Source organism: Helicoverpa armigera, chromosome 19 (genome assembly GCF_030705265.1).
Source record: "Helicoverpa armigera isolate CAAS_96S chromosome 19, ASM3070526v1, whole genome shotgun sequence".
Classification (NCBI taxonomy): domain Eukaryota; kingdom Metazoa; phylum Arthropoda; class Insecta; order Lepidoptera; family Noctuidae; genus Helicoverpa; species Helicoverpa armigera.
The window spans coordinates 10,949,145-10,967,395 of record NC_087138.1 but is presented as its reverse complement, the minus strand read 5'-3'; the positions used below and the strand labels follow the sequence as shown (position 1 = coordinate 10,967,395).

The following is an 18,251-nucleotide window of genomic DNA, read 5'->3' as shown; positions in this document are numbered from 1 at the left end:
AGATAAAACTAAATATTTTCTTCATATTAGTTTACCTTCTTGATATGATGCATTTTTAACAGATTGTTGTAGATGCTAAAATTATAAGTGTTTCCTTTGTGGCTGTAATTGAAACTCCAGGTGGTATCAAATGACTGCGTGAAGAATGCTAATTGCAGTTGTGTGCAATTAACGCGACTGAATCTGCCCGTCATGATCTTAACACGACTTCATTAAAACCTATGACCAAGACGCATTTTGCGTTACAAGTGTCCTATCAATTCATCATCTGCTGCTAGGAGAGGAAATTAAATCCGTACCCACCCAAAACAAAAATGTGAAAGACTGCCAAGTTCGATAATACGGGAATGCTTGGCCTATAAAAGAAGTGAGATCTGAATAAGTACCAAGTTCCATACACATACCTCAGTTAAAAATAGTTACTTTTTAATGATGTTACTTGGCAAGTTTTCACACACCTTGTTATAAACCTACTAAACGCAATGAATCAAGTATTTAATTTTCTATTAAAACTTGCCAAGTAACATCATTAAAAAGTAACTATTTTTAACTGAGGTATGTGTATGGAACTTGGTACTTATTCAGATCTCACTTCTTTTATAGGCCAAGCATTCCCGTATTATCGAACTTGGCAGTCTTTCACATTTTTGTTTTGGGTGGGATTTCATTTATTTTTGTAAGGTTGTTTATTTAATTTTTTTCTTATGATTTAGTTAGTTAAAGAAATGTCTCATTTATACTATCTTTCAGATTTTTGAATATGCACTATGCTTCTTACAAAGAAATGAACTAGATTAACTAAATAAACTAGATTTACCAACTGACTGACATTACATGTTATCATAAATTATGTTCGTGGATCAAAGTTACAAATTCGTTATTTTCGAAAGTGATTCACACTTGGCCGTTTTCAGATTTTTACTTTACTTTGACTAAATACAAACCTTTGTAATGAATTTCAGATTGGTACGACTATTCGAAGATATAATATATAAATATAGATAAATTTAGTTCGTTTTAGTTCCTTAGGGGTATAAATTTACACCGGGTATAAAACACCTTCATTATTTTGAAACCGACTCACACTTGGCCATTTTCAGATTTTTCCCTTTACCTTGACACAAAGACCTACCTCCATGCCAAATTTCAAGTCAATACGACCATTGGAAGTGGTCTAGGTTTTTGATGAGTGAGTGAGTCAGTCAGTGAGTGTATGGTAAAAATAGCGATTTTCTGACGTCAATATCTCAAGACCTACAATAGGTATATTAATGAAATTTTGTATTTTAGATAAGTGAGGGGGTCTCAACAGATACTAGAAATTTGATATGCTTAAATAAAATAGATTTTGAGTTATAGGGGGGTCGAATTTGGCCCGAAATGGTTCGTGTAATATAACCCACGGCCGGTGTGTCGCTTTTTTTGCTCGAACTTGGCGGACACACTGCCGTGTGTCTAGATGAATTATACACAATGGCATAAGAAAGAAATGACTCAATCTTCTTCTGAACCGGTTCTTTTGTGTAACGATTTGCATGTAGCGTTGCGTGCGCATGAATTTCGTGTATTTGAAGCTTTTACCTCATCTATCAATTCGTGCGAAATCGGTTTAGTTTTGCATGAGTGGAGCGACGTTATCTGAACAACAGAGCGTCGGTGAAACGGTACGGAGCGACTGTCGGAGCGGTTTCACTCTCGACGCGAGCCGTCACGGTCAAGGCAAACACCGCTATCGGTGATTGTACCAGTGTCCATCGCACTAATCATTTAGATAACTGCGCTTTTGTTTAGCGGTTTCCAATAAAGTTAGATTGCATTATTTTTGCGTCAGGACTATCGTGACTAAACTAACATGTTCTTATTAATTTTTATCATCAAAAATAACTATGCGAATAGTATAAATGCATTTCTGTAATTCAAATAAATGGAATCACTTAATTCTGCAAACTAATTTACGGTAAACGCACTGCAGTTATTTATTTCACGTACGCGAATGAAGTGCAAACACTACAGTCTATTGAGTGGCTACTTACTGGCTCTGCAAATATTATTAATCCGTGCCGATCGCTATGGGGCAGTGGGCACGCGCACATTTGTTTAGCCGGGCCGGGCGGCGCGCGCTCACATTATCACAGCTTCCGACCGGCCACTATGCTAATGATTATTTAAACAAACATAATATACATAACATCAAGTTTATAGTATTTGAGACCATATATTATCCTCGCTTATCTCGCGTGGCGTCGCATCGACAGGTGCTAAGAAGAAAGTTTCACAATGCGATGTTAGAAAGCTGAACTAAAGAATTTTGACTGAAAAATTGGATGTTTGATGTAATGGGAATTCCGTAGATTTAGAAGTTAATAAGACAGAGCTTCGTGTGGCATTAGTAATAGTGATTTACCTGTTCAAGATTATGGAATATTTTGCACTGACAAACTATGCTGATTATTATTTGTATCTTAATAAGGTTAATATTATGTTAATCTTATGAAGTATTATAATATTTGCCAAATAGACTTATTTCGTCAAACACTACATTATTATACTTAATTAATTAAGATAAAACAAGGACAGAGCTAACAAAGTTTGAATAAATTAGTGTAGGAAAGGTTTCCGGTCACTGCGCGAACTTTACATAACAGTACCGTTATGTAAGTATTGCAAAAAACTGGATTTGTTATAATATAATAATGTTTTTCAACGCACTTCCTTGAAAACTGACACTTACCCGATACTTACCACAACGACTACAGGCTCATAAAGTTCCATTTATCATTATGCGTTTGTTGTGAACTCAGAACAATCATTTTAATTAATTACTACAATTTTTTTTAATAATATCCTGCCAAAAGTTCTTGTAACTAATTCTTTATTTAATATGTGAAATCTGCTAATGTATGTAAATATTAGAAATTCATGAATGTCGATAGACGCGACAGTCAACTTTTTTGGGTAAATAATAACTACTTTATCCTGATGAAACTGGTTAGCTCATTCATTTAAAGATAGAATAAAAATTAATATTGCAACTAAGTAGTGAAATCAGGATCGGGAGGCAATCGAACAAATTGCAATCGGTACGTTATCTAACAGTTATCGAGTTTTCCGAATGCAATAAACATTTCCATAATCCTGTAGCGAATGTTTCCCGTTCGGGCTGGTCTTATCGCTGGACTAGGAAACGAGCCACTACCTGCCTACTCGAGTCGATATGCCGACCATCTCTCATGTACCAGGAACGCAACACATGAGAAGAGGTTGTCTGCACTTACTATGTAGATTCGGTTAATATTCGCAAAAACGTACATTGTTCCATGCTTAGTGACATCCGATTGCTTGATATTGAGAATGATTTATTATATGTGTAGAATTTTGATAGTGTGGGCTTTTTAGAAATATCAATTTCTAATGCTTTTATTGTGCAATAATGTGAAATTATAAACATATTTAAGTTCAATCAGTGCTTATTGTCGATGAAGCATATTCATGAAGTTGTGCGAGCAACTCTCGGGGTAGGATCTAGTGTTGAGTTTTATCAATGTAAACGATATCGGTAGTGGTATTAGCGGTTAGTGAATATCTGCAGGCAGCAGCCATTGACCGGAGAAAGCCGCGGCTCTGGTTTGATTTACGTTGCGGTGCCGCGCCCGGGTCAGCCGCCCCGGAACACCAACTGCTCTGCTTCATGTTATCCTAGTATCAAATCAATACTTGTGCATCGATTCACTCATAAGTTTCGAAGGATTTATTGATTTATTTAACAACTGCTCTTTTTGATAACATTAATAATGTACGACTTACCTACTGACTTTTCTAACCTGTATTTTCTTTTTGTTGCAGATCACCATTAAATGTAGGATGAGACAGATATATTAAGAGATTGGTAAGTACCAAAACATATCCCTAATCATAACATGAACAATAATCATAGCGTATTAAATAGTGTAACAAAGTAACAATGCTGAAGATCATTATTTTATTGTCGCGATGTGGTGATCTGCCGGTGAGGAGCTTTCCAGCGAGCCATTAGGCATTAGACACAGCGCAGCGAGAAAGTAGCCTTCTGTCCACATCGCCCCACTTGCGGAGAAAATAGCGCCGCTCAGAATATAGGACAATTGAGCCAACTGTGTTAAATAGCCGAGGAATGGTCGCACGCGCAGCCTCCGGTGGCCGACAGTTTACAAACATGCGCGTGACATGTTGACTGCAGACAGTTGCACTTGACACAACAACGGTTCAAATAAGCTTATAAGCCAGTATAAAAATATATCACGAGGAAAATTTAGCTGAAAAGCATGAAAACATTGTCAGCCATGACACACAGCTTTGTATTACACGCTAATTGTGTAAGGCCTCCAATGTAACCAAGACTGAGATCTATAGCGTAATTAGTAAATAAACAATTAATCCTTTTGAATGTAAACATAAACTAGAGTAGAGTACCTATAAGGTCATTAGCGTAACTTACCACAAAGTGCGGTGTAATCGTAATCAATTATCTAAATGAGTCGAGCACGTGCCTCGCGGGCCACCTCGCCGCCTCGCTGCCTCGCTGCCTCGCTATGGTCAGCCGAGGCCAGCAGAGCCCTTCTCGGAATGCGACCTCGCCTCTGTTTCGGATAATGTTAGATAATCGAGCTGCTTTATTTACCTGACAATAGTACGATTAAACTGTTAAGTAATCTTTGTTACTTTTGCTGCATTTACCGTGGCCGTGGAACAATTAGGTATATAGCCAGTTGCAGTATTTAAACCTGATCATTAAATTTTAAATGACAATGATCAAGGCTCTGAGTAACCTATTTTCAACGTGTTTTTTAAACTTGAGAGGTTGGTCCTTTACCCACTAGGCCACCACGACTTTTAATAATAATGAGTAACAAACATTATTAAGATAGGAACACCACCCAGTTTTACTCATCTAAATAAATAACTGTTAACATAGTCATAAACAAACGGCTATCGAACAAAAGTACAGCCTCTCTATAGGACTCACTACACAAGTGCAGGCGGTGGGAATGGGCACAGGGCACACTGCGCGCTGCGACTGCTTCCACAATTTGCGACAAACGGCTGCATTTACTGCAATTAAACTTAAAAAGGACGCTTACGTAACCAAGCTAGCACTCCATTGGGAGCGGAATTGGATCTTATTACGGAACTGCGCTCGCGCAGCCACTGCTCTAACCCTTCGAGCATAAAGTCGAGAATGCTATTCTAATGCGGGATTGGGCAGCTTTCTACACGCGCCCTGAATACGGTAATGCGGAGTTTATTCGCTTATCGCTGCCGCATTGGGCTCCGAACCATTTTGGGCACTCAAGCGACGCCCCGACACAGCCTGACTGAGGAATTAATGCCACTACGTTACCTGACAATAAGAACTTGCAGAAGGTTGATTGTCTACGTATTATAACAAATATGCTTTCTTCTGAAGATGAAAGGAATACTCTTAGCCCTTGCTATGTACCTTTGTTCCATGTCATCATGTTAGTTATTCCAGCTTGTCTGTCACCTGTGACAGCTACTGAAGCACGCGTTTGCGCGTCAACACGTACCAAGTGGTTTATAAAGTTACCTTACTGTTTTAGATTGGAAATCGTTGCAATTATATGTTAAGCCTTCACGGGTGTCGTTGCGACTTAGTTCCGGTTTAATAATTGTTGACCCCTTCTCTGCATGGTACGCAAATTAATTATATGAATTCCAATTACTTTGTGTTATTTATCAGTATCTCAGATCTGAAAGGTATTGTTGTTACTACTTTCAGCCACTTGAACTTCCTAGTGCTATTGTGGTGACTGTGGCGAATCGATCGCTAGTCATTAGTCATAGGCTTTGTGGATAGTGGTGATTGAAAGCCGCTTCACGGCTTTCAGGGGATCAGAGTGTCAGCGACGCTCGCCGGCGACAGTAGCCATTACGTCACCGGGAGCCGGTGGGCCTGATGTAACTCCTGCTCGTCATGCTGCCCTGGTTGTGACATGACCCGCTAATTACTGACCTAACGTTTGAATTTTACATTTTATTCAAATTCAATTGTTTTCCTGAGCATGACAATTAAGACTAATGTCGTCTCTTTGACTTTCTTGCCCATGAGATGGGGATAGTGTAACGGCGTGCTTGAGATTGGCGTGTTGATCAGTGAATCCGACGTAAGTGGGAGTCGTCCGCTGACCCACTTGCTCACCGTTCGCTATTCCCTAATTGTTACGAGCTGCTCACTCCGAGCCAGGGCTGACATTAAGTCTTATGTGTTTCGACAACACCCCAAAAAAAAACATGGATCTCCGCTTGTTTTAGCTATTCGAGATGTGAATTTTATAGACTGAACTTTTATGTTGAATAAAGTCAAGTTATCAGAAAAAGCTTCAGAAAAAAAAATGTGTTCTAAGCAATATTGAGCAACCCTGTGGGTGAGCAGATGTTGTAGTGTGTGACGCAATAATCAGTTCCGCTTTCCGTGCTAAGTGTGCTGGCGCGATGCCGCCCAATTTAATTACTGCTGCACTTTCTCGGCGCGCACGCATCTCGCCACACAAGACGCTACTGAAGACACTACCATTGCAAAGATTGCTGATAATTATTTTTTCAATTGTAATGTACTTAAGCACTGGTATATCTGAAGTGTTTGCTGACCAAAAACGTGCCAACCCTACAACTGATGCGCACAAGAAATCCATGTCTGCCACACAACATTAGTGAAAAGCCTAATATAATGCCTAAGTATAGCAAGAAAAGTGAGACATCACAAAAACGATGGAGAGCGCATGCGTGCACCGGACCCACATATTAGCCAGTAAATACTGACCGTGTGACATATGCCTATTTGCAATGTTTAGCTTGAAATCTGTCTCGTCGGCAATTCTGTCCGGCGTGTCGGCAGACGACTGTCGACACTGCTATTAGAAAACTCTCTCTAGAGAGAAGTGGACACCAGATAATGCTATACGTTACGTACTTTCCTAACAATTACAGCCGTGAAAAACTATTGAAAACATCCACCACTTTCTAGCTGAACGACTCTCCTCTTTACGATATTATTCGTACAAATGCCTTTGTTTTATATAAGTTTTTTCACCATCTTATTTCTCATTCTTATAAATAATTTCTTAGTTATATCGCTGGTCGCTATACCTGGCGTCAGTCAGTATTGTTAAATATGTATTCTATTTAATTACACAATGGCTCTTAATATCTCAATCCGTAGAATATGCGAAACAACTTTATTATTTTTACTTTCATTATAATATTTTATTGGCATTGAACTGTTATAAAATAATATTGTATCTGAGAAAAAAATATTTAAATAATGGGAACACTAACATGATAATGTTGTTCATTTGTGATTAAAAATAATGAATAATTAATTTAGTAGTCTGTGCAATGTGCGTCAGTCTGTGGTTGATACAATACATATTGTGATGAGGTCGGCAGGTGGATGCGGCCCAATAGATCATTCGATCTTATCTTTATCACCATATACGAGCTCGAATCTATTAAACATAATGCAGACTGTTGATGGCAACTCATTAATTGCTAATTGCATTACAATCGCAGATTACCATTTGTGTTACAAGGTGATGTTTTAGACAACTGATTAAGAATATAAATCGATTTATATGAACAATCTATCCGAAAAGGAATGTTTAATGAGTGGCGGCCGCACACAAGGCTGACTTTACAACCGCTGCACTCCGCGTCGGATCCAGCGATCGTAGATATGCGCCCGCGCCTCCGCCTTCTACGGCAGATATTTATGACGCCGGTTTATAGTTCAAGAGCATTCGCTGCCGAGTATTCAATTGCAATTAGCTAATTTAAATGCAATAAACACTGTCGTACATGTCTTATGCAGGTCAAACCTGACTCTTAGTGCAGTCAGCAGTGGTCGTGCCGTCTTGTATTTTATGCTATTGTCAATGTTTTCATAGCATGTCGTAGAACAATGGGCTCCCACATCAATTACTCGACAATATGTTCTAATTAGCTCCGCCCATGAACCGCTCCAGTTTTGCGACTGTCGTATCTGTGGCCAATGAAACAATCATATTCCGCGACTTGGAGCTTGCACTATTGTGTGCAGTTCAATAATCAGGTCAACTATGCAGCTCTGATTAAACGATGTTGCTGGACTACGCTGTCATAACATGGGAAGATGAGTTTAGATCACAAGATTCTGGTAAAGAACTGTTCGTAATCAATAATCATGGTATCATTTTGATAACATTCACGCTTCAGCTAATAGATAGAAGTATCTAATATACCTAGTAATGCCGACGTATATTATGTACATCTGATTGCATACGCTACCTGACTGACAAGTACGTGCAGTAATATGGGATTAATATCAGATAAGTCTAGGTTTCTGTCTGGTATTTGACCCTGATTCATCTGAAACAAGGTCGAAAAACAGCTTAATTATTCCTCGACCAATATCAGTGACAAAAAACCGCGACAGTAAGAAAAAACATGTGTTGGAGTGATGTTGCGTACCTGATGGAACAAACGCGTATGTTTAATTAATAGCAATTGTTTCTAAAGATAGTTGCGCCGGACATCTGGCCGCATCGCTACACACGTCTTGCAGGAGTTGCTCTGATGAATGTTACTTACTCAAAACAAATGAAGATAGCTTTAGAAATTATTTAAAGTTAAGGGTTCAGGGCATTTGCAGAAATGTCGAAAAGAGGAGCAAAGTCCATTTCAAAGAGAACCAGTTAACTGAAGACAAGGGCAGTGAAATAATATTTACAAGAGACTACAACCAAAGACGTGCATTGTATTGATTGCGAACGCACGTTGAAATGAAACGCATGTCTTCACCACAAACTGAGAGAGTAGGTTTGCGGCACAAAATCACCATTTTAATACCATTAACTTGCAAAACAATAGCTATAAACAATAGCGGTGTTAAACTGCGGGGCAATAGGTTATCGGTGTACCATGCAGGTAGCAAGTACCAGGAGAGCAAGACTGCAAGGAGGTAGCGTCTTCAATTTCGTCGTTTTAAATTAAAATATTTATGTTGATGAAGGTTTATAGGACTATGCATTTAAGTAATTTTAATAGCTTTAAAACGTCTTTTGATATGTAAATTGTCGTGACGGGTCAAACTCTAGTATAAATAGGCGCCTAAGGCTTTATTTCTTCATAAATTTATGAGAAAAGTATGATGCCATATTTACCGAAGTAACAGAACGACAGGAACGCTAGGAGCTATCGGTCTCACTTTCGACGCCAAACCCACTCAACCAGCGATTGATTACCCAGGTGTACAAATCGAGGTGCTTAATGATCTGTGAACTGATGCTACCCTATTTTGTAAATGTAACAAATGCCTGGAACAAAAGTAATCGGTTAGTAAGTGCATTCATTCTTATAGCTGATGATTCTTATTGATGTTTTTGTATAAGTACAGGCTTTTGAGTTACACAAGTACCTTGTAAATTATTGAGGATGACTTACACTGGTAGTTACTTCCTGGTTATTAAAACCGCACACAAAGCAATCTTAGTTATTTTATAAAACAATCATATTTGCATCACAAAGTTCTTTTGACTGTCCATTGTCTGTAATAACAAGTTATCTGACCGAATTGACCACTTCAAATTATCATGGAAGTTAGTATCAACCTCACGTATGTTATGTGAGTATAGCACATCGGTGTTAGCAGAGCAGAGCGTATGGTAATTGTCGACGGTGCACCATTTCCCTCGTTACCACTAGTACGCACGTTGTAACACCGACTAGAATATCAACTTGTTTACATAAAAGAGCCCCCGCAGACCACAGACTTTTTATCGGCCGATAGTTTAGTCGGGTTGGCCTGCTAGTGCGCACACCGAGCCAACTAAACAGTTTAGTCGTGATGAGTGCGCAAACTATCCAACAGTCTGCCGACTATTTGCTAGTTTCTAACTAACTAGTAAAAAGAGTGGTCGCACCGCACAATGAAAATTAGTAAAACATTGCATAGAAATGTTATTATTGCTCTCTTACACCGGAGAAGGAAAATTAAAAAGCTCATTCCAATCAGGAACAACAGCTTCACAAACTTCCTCCCACAGTTTTTTCTTCACATTTACGTCAGAGTACTCTTTTATGTTTTTCTTATAAAGTGCAGGGCGTTTTTCGACTTCCTCGATCAAAGTTACGATCGAAGATTCCGAAATAAGTGACTGAGAATTGGGCGACGCCATTTTACAAAACACGCGCGACCGACCATTCGCTGTCAAAGCTCGGAGCGAACTGAACTATCGGCTTAGTCGGCCGACTAAAAAATCGTCATGTGTGCGCGTGTGGTAGGGAGCCAATACTGATTATACGGTCGGCCGATAGTTTGCCGACAGTTTAGTTTGAATGGAATCGGGAAGCCCATCAAACTTTTTTATTGGCCGATACCAAATCGTCATAGTGTGCGCACTTGCTTACATCTGCGTACTGATTAAGAGCCCGATCAAACTATCGGCCGATAAAAAGTCTGTGGTCTGCGGGGGCTCTAAGCCTCGGCGGGAGGCGTTTGTAACCGACGCGACGCTTGTAAACAAAATATCGCTACTCATTGATGAGGCTGGAGTAGTTTGTGTATAGTTAATTAACCTTTGTTAATGCTATGGACATCCATCAACACCTCGTTTCTTTTAAAGATTTGTTTATAACAGCTACTTAAGTATGCACAGAGAATCCGGGTGTTCTTGGTCGTACTACATTATGTAGTAGTAAACGTGTCGTACACACAAATTGCCGACGACCTAATCTGCCCGATACTAAACATCGATGACTTAAGGTCGTGAAGGCGTGAGAGCCATGTAATTCCACACTTTTGAACTTAGAACTAGAAGGCAGTGCACCACCTCTTCCAGAATTTAGGTAACATGCTCTGTGTCTCTATGGGCGCCTAGTACTTTCAAATGAACAATTGATTTAGTTTCAATGCGGACCCCATTGCGATTCGCATTGAATTGGATGCGGAGGCAGTGCACCACCACTTCGAGAATTTAGGTAACATGCTCTGTGTCTCTATGGGCGCCTAGTACTTTCAAATGAACAATTGATTTAGTTTCAAAGCGGACCCCATTGCGATTCGCATTGAATTGGATGCGGAGGCAGTGCAACCACCACTTCCAGAATTTAGGTAACATGCTCTGCGTCTCTATGGGCGCCTAGTACTTTCAATTAAAGAATTGATTTAGTCTCGATGCTGACCGGGTTCCAAAAAGCAGTTCAAATGTGGCAGACGCATCGGGTCGTAAACATTGCTATGCTCTCCACGGCAGACAGACGAATGCAACTGAAGCCGAGTGTGGGTGGGTAGGTGTTTTAAGTCCTCACTCATATTTACAGGACTTTATGTACAGAGCTAGAGAAGTAGAGCGCTTGCGTAAACTGCAAAATATTACTCGAGTGATTAAATAGAAGGCTAATGTTCAGAGATCATCAAAACAGACATAGAACAAAGAAGCTAGCAGCCCGTAATAGACATTACGACACTTATATCATCACAGCTGGTGGATGGAACATGTTGGAAAGTATAGGTCAAGTCAACAAGTCCTCTTCCACTATGGTTTTGTCACACCTATTATGTTTTTATACGCAAAACTAAAAGAAGTGCTCTGTAGATTCCGTGCTACTGATGTCGAAACAGTTCGCTCGTGTGAACAGTGAAAATAGAGCGATGTGTCTGACTGAAAGCACTCGTGGATCGCTAACACTGCTAACGAACGATGCGTTGCTAAAGCTCTCACTACAATACAGAGGTGCGTACACATTAGCGCCACCAGCTAATACATTTAACAGAAGGACCAACATTCTCACGGACTTTTTTGCATCGTAGGGCATTTGGTTCATTCCCTTACAACAACATTGTTGGTAAAATACGATGAGCATTGATATAGCCCGAGTAAATGTTTAAATGTAGCAGTTTAAAATAAATTGTAGCAGTAAAGTTCTGTACATGTCATCAGTCATAGTCCAAGTTAAGAGTATACGTAGTGCATGTCATTGAGTTTAACTTTGTATGTACAACCAGCTTCGCGGTCGTATAAGGTAAACCTGAAGGGCGAAGGGTGTTGTGTAGTAGTATTTCTGTCAATACGTCGAGCGCGGGCGGCGAGTGAGGATCGTGGGTGTTGCGCCATTGATTGAGTGCACTCGATTCATCAATGAACACATAAAGAGCAGCGCGGGGCGGCGGTGCGGGGAGGAGGGGGCGCGGCCGCTTCCGCTGCGACGCCCTTCAGTGGCCACTCAAGTTGACAGGACCAGCGACCCGTACACACTATTACAAAGTTGAGACCTTTTCCAAGTATGTTGCAGGCTAGTAGTAGGTGACGAAGAAACATTTCTTTCTGTTTAGTTCCCTTCATTTACAAAACAGACACAATCTTTAAAACTGACGAATACATAAATAAATAAATTCTACATGAATATTCTGCAAATCATAACATTTTATACAATAGAGACGTGCCTGTCCGTTTGTCGAAGCTCATTGATTAATGATGAGTCAGGTGATTGCGAAAGACGTCTCAATTGAATCCATCACACGGGTTCTGCAACGTTGCAATAATTTATATCGCATTGTTTCATAAATCGATGATTTGTGATTGTCATTCTAATACTTAATGGACGACCTTTTGCAGACACGTGTCGAATCACTTGATTTATTGAATTAAACAAATGATCGATTAGTCTGTGTATCATGCAAATGAATTACTAGAGAAGGCCAGACATTCGACGAAAAGTTTTAAATCCCTGATAACTTGTGACTTGCGCCACACTCACCTCTTTGCTGCCCTATTGAAACTATTAACAAGCAAACAAACAAAACGGACTCTATCTCATTGCGTTAAAGTCTACAATATTTTACCTGTTCACAGTTTGTTTGTGAATGCAATTTATATTTTTACGTGGAAGTGCGCCGAGCGACGGTAACCAGAAACGGCCCTTTTTTCTTTTATTTTAGTAGGTTTTAAAGGAAACGTGTGTTGTGTGCACTCACTGCTATGAGATTTTTTCTTTTTATTTACGTGAAATGGTTTGGGTCAAGTCAACTATGATTTAATTAATCTGTTATCGGTAAAACAAGTTGAACATAGTATGCGTGTGGCCATCAAGGCGTGCTCTTACATTGCAAGTGTTGAGTATGAATGTTGACATGTAGCCGGCACTCCGTCAATATGCGTCTAAGTGGGCGAGCGTGAATGCGTGATAGATCGCACACTCGATACGTGCGGAATTCGCGCGGGCTCACATTTGGGAGAAAATGACGCCTGCCCGTCTGACAGCCCAGTCACGCTGTCGCGCGTGAATGGTTTCAGCGTCTTTCAGCATCGAGAAAATCTATTGTAGCATCGTAATCTTCATCACCACTACCTTATGTACTTGAAATTGAGTTTTATAACTTTACCCGGGCCTGTATTTTCCGCACTCTGACTAAGAACATCCAAGTGACTCATAATGTACAAAAGGTGTTGTGTTTCATTTCATCATAGCACATAACAGTGGAACACTGGAGAACTGTGAGTAAACCGCAGAGTTAACCGACTCCGTCTGTCGAAAGCGAGTATTTGTGTCTTGCGGTAAAGGCGCCTACAAACCCACGAGATGGCGTGCCATACCGCTAAGATGCGGTAACTCTGACACCGATACCTGAACATTGTGAAATTGAATTGGTTTCCGCACGTTTTTCATTAAAAAACGCCTACTGGTACTTCATGGTCTTCTGTTAGCTTAATTGTATTCCAAAAATACCAACTCTGCCTACACTGATTTAACGAACTCAAGCATCTATTTACTTAATAACGGAACGGGCTAAGTCCATCACTGGACCTCTTTAACTATGACTGAAATGGATATTTTGATTAAATAACAAAACCTTGCTAGCAATCCTGCTCAGGTAATAAAGTTTGGCTGAAGTTCCCTCTTCAAAGATGTACAAAAAGCTAACGCTAAGCAGGCGCAGCCAGAATACAGGCTAGTACGATAAAGCATAAGTGCCGCTTTCCTGAGCAATGCCTTCTAAGTGCGACAGGATCAATTGAAGTATCTACGATCTCTTGACATTAATCCGCGAGGATAGGCGCGCGTCCCTTCCCGGGTCGATGACACCTCCGATAGCTCCAGTGCGGCTATCGGACGACCAGTCCTCAGGCTAGGTTCTAGGATGCTTGTACGAAATACCTGCTAAACAGGGCGCACTACATCAAAGAACGTCTATCAACACGAGATGTTTTATTTTCAGAGAACATTTTGTTTGGTTTGGTATGTAAAATTTTAAATACTCGGCGATCATAATCTCAGAAGACTATCGTGGCCAACGAGGAGTGTCGCCATCATATAGTCATATATATCCCCTTCACGTCCCCTCGTAATGCCACGCCACGGTGCAGTAACACGATACCATACGATACAGTCCGCCTGCAACCACGATGCACTACAAATCGAATGCACTTTTCACTTCGGATGTTTTGATGGTACAAAGTTGCATTAAAATTAGACAAATTGTTTGTTAAATAATAAAAACAAAGTGACTCTTTTCCCTCGTCATGATATTAAAGAACAATAAGTAATTATGTGACCTATTTCAAAGATTCCATCTAGATGTGCTCATGCTGAAATCTTACATGTGCAAGAATGCAATGCCAACAATGTGCGAGTTGCATTGGTAGCTCGGCTCCGAGCGGGAGTGAATGTGATTATCCAATTAAGGAGCGCACAGGAGTCAACGCACCGCCGCCCGGCGACCAGCCACTCACCCAAGAGACGTCTCCAGCGTTCCTGTTGCCCTAGTCACTTACCGAGCATTTCTCATTGGAGTTATTTAATCAGATTGATCTTCCTTTTCAAACATGAATTGGTCATCTGAGACATGCACTTGACTAATCTTGTGCAATTTATCTCGATCCCTTCAATTTGTGAGAGCGACACAATAAAAACTAGCACTGCCATTTCTCGTAATGTGCTTCAATAAGGAGATATCAACAAATTGCCTTAACTTTATCATTATAAATATAAATGTTCGTCCTTTTCCATCATGAAGTGAGTGTGCGTACATTTTTCTCACAAACGAAGCGTATAATCGTGCTCAAGAGCGACGTAATGAAAAAGCCGCTGTGAGTGGAGACCTTCGACGCTGCGTGTAATTTGCGTAAATGGACGATTTTCTTGTACGACGCGACCGGCCCGCTCAACTTGACCTATACGCTGTAGGGTTGACGGCTCAATAGCTTAATATACGCTGGACAGCCGCTGCACGCCAATTATTATTAATATAATAAATGTTTAATGGCCATCACCCATTATTGGGATGTAATTAAAGGTCTACATAAGAGGATCAGTAAATGTTAGTCCATTAAGTAAGAGATCACTGAAGGAAAACAGCTGTATGTAAAGGATTTGGCAAAGATAGTTGATGCTTTTCCAATAAAAAATGCTTAGTTCTAACACTTCATTTCAACGGTAACATTTTAAGGGCTCTAAGACATCGTTACAACCCTAGATGTATGCATCGTAGAGCCGGGTGCGCGTGGGCAACACTACATAGGTCCGAGCACTTTATGGTGATTGATGCTAGCCTGGTGGTGTCGGTGAGTTCGTATCAAGGTTTGGGCTCGTTCCGTCATCTACCGGCGACACCACAGCCGTGTGAGCGACTACATGTGAAGGCTTCACACACAAGTACTGGCAAAAGGAAAAGCCATAAAGAGAAGGTTTTCATTAAATAAAAATTTTATAAAGAGGGTTAAGGTGTACTTTTAAACCATAACACAAAGAGCTTACATTTTCAAGCTATTGTACATATCGTGCCAAGAACGACTCAGAAAGTTGTTTGATTCCGTACTCCTCATGCATAAAAATGTGTTACGACAAAAGTTTTCGTTTGAAAATTACATTAACCTAAAAAAACAGCAAGTCACCTGCACCTGGTGGAGCATGCTATCCTGCCATCAAATAACATTGAAAATTGTGCTCTAATTTGTTGGAGTAGGGTATAATTCGGTATAAACAATGTAGTGATGGCATGCAAAATATCGTCCCAATTCATAGCAATCGATTTCCCCATGGTTGCCGTGTCGTACCGGCGTGCCGCGGTCGGGCGCGGTGCCGGCTCGTCCCAGTTGCTCCCATTCGCATAAATTATACAACCATGGGGAAAACATCACAATTTCATGGAAAAAGAACATTCCAATAAATTATTATTTACAGTTTAAATTACTTTGTAAGGTTCTGTTTATTATCGCAACTGTGCTGCAATTCTGAAACGGCTTTTAAATTAAAATTGATGATGATGTTCGTGTAATTCTGTAAGATAATAAAATTATAATGTAACTACATTTATTAATTAATAATCTCAATCATGGTAAAGTTAAGTTGAGTTCCTATAAAGATTAATAAATATTTTGGACAATAGTTGAGGGTAAGCTTGTCAAACCCGCGGTATCGGGACATGCTCACGCGCCGGTTCTGCGACTGCACACAATGGCAGCCTCACACCACGACATACATGACATAAACTGAGATACGCACAAACCTCTTTACTCACTACACATAAAATAAATGGAACTTATTCTGAAAACCGGCCTCAAGAAATCATGGGAATATATTTTAATGTCTGCTGTCTGCATTTTATTTTACAGTGGTAATGCGTTGTCGTGGCTTATGCTACCGGCTTCCTTTCATTATAAGCATGCTCCTGCATGTGACACTTATTGTAATACACGTAGCTTTAATATCCGCCGCGAACAACGACGGAACAAATAATTTGAAGTTATTGCGAAATGTTATAATGTTGTATGAGGTATGATCATTGGAATCTATGTCACCGCTTGTATGCCCTTTCCCTTTAAGCTTTATTTATGAATTCCGGCGACGTGTTTCTGAGCCTAAATGACTATTTGTCGACTATTGTGGTTTAGGATATGCTGTGTTACGGCGGCGGGTATACTTTTCTGTGGAAAGGTACTGCTGCCTCTGAACCGCGGCGGTCTGGTGTTGGTTTTGCTATCAAAAACCATCTTTTGAGGCATCATCAGGAATATCCTGTTCACATTTCTGACCGCGTGACCACACTGCGCCTTCATCTTGACCATAACAATTATCTTAATGTCATCAGTGTCTATGCTCCAACGCTGGACAAGTCTGATGACATCAAGGATAAGTTTTACGAGGAACTGACACATTGTCTCGAGCGCGTACGCCCCAGTGAACAGATCCTACTACTGGGTGATTTTAATGCCAGGGTCGGGCGGGACTACGAAGCCTGGCCTAAAGTTTTAGGCAGACACGGTACAGGCAACATGAACAGTAATGGCCGACTGTTGCTTAGTCTTTGTGCTCAATTCGATTTGGCTATTACGAACACTATGTTCCGACTTCGCGCCAAGCACAAGACAACGTGGATGCACCCACGATCAAAACACTGGCATTTGATTGATTACGCAATTGTAAGACAAAGAGATATTTCCCAAGTCCAAATAACCCGCGTAATGCGAGGAGCACACTGTTGGACTGATCACCGGCTTGTTGTCACTAAATTGAATCTTTGCCTACGTCGTCCCCGCAGATCAGGCAGAGCGAAGCCTGCGCATTTAAACGTAGATTTGCTTCAGAATCTCGGGACTAGACAACAGTACGTAGAAACCTTGGCTAGTACGCTTCCATCACTAAGAAACGGTGCGAGGGATGCTGATGCTGAGTGGGGAGCTTTATCTTCTCATATTCTGGACACCGCTAAAAGTACTTTGGGTCTTAAAGTCCGTAAGAACGAGGACTGGTTCGATGAGAATGATGAAGCTCTCATGGCTGCAATCGGCAAACACCGTGCCCTTCTTAGGGAAAGTAGCGGAAAAAAGCAAGGCAGAAGTGCTGCAGAGATAAATAAGAGTGACCTGGAGCTGCGGAAACTAACTAGGGAAATAAAAAATCGGTGGTGGCAGGAGAAAGCTCGGTATATGCAGTGGCTCGCAGACACTAATCAGCTCGGAGAGTTCTACGGTGAGGTTCGAAAACTGATTGGTACCAAAAATTCGCTGAAGGTTCCTTTAAAGTCCAAGGACGGTAATGACCTCCTAGAATCCAAAGACGCCATTTTAAAGCGGTGGGCAGAACACTTTTGTTCTTTGCTTAATTGTGATCGATCAGCAGATCTAGAATACATCAGTTCGATACCTCAATTACCTGTAGCAAATCTGCTGGATCAGCCACTGTCACGTAACGAAATTGTTCTTGCTATTAAACAACAGCCA

At 40.5% G+C, this 18,251-nt stretch overlaps 1 protein-coding gene across 3 annotated transcripts in view; it reads left to right on the top strand.

Annotated features, from left to right (window-relative positions):
- LOC110373927 (GAS2-like protein 1) overlaps positions 1–18,251 on the top strand; it is a 60,845-nt gene that overhangs the window by 27,257 nt on the left and 15,337 nt on the right. For all 3 annotated transcript variants that reach the window (XM_021331410.3, XM_021331408.3, XM_021331409.3), the window contains exon 2: positions 3,844–3,886. The gene's annotated coding sequence lies outside the window, so the exon portion shown is untranslated. The remainder of the gene's footprint in view (positions 1–3,843; positions 3,887–18,251) is intronic.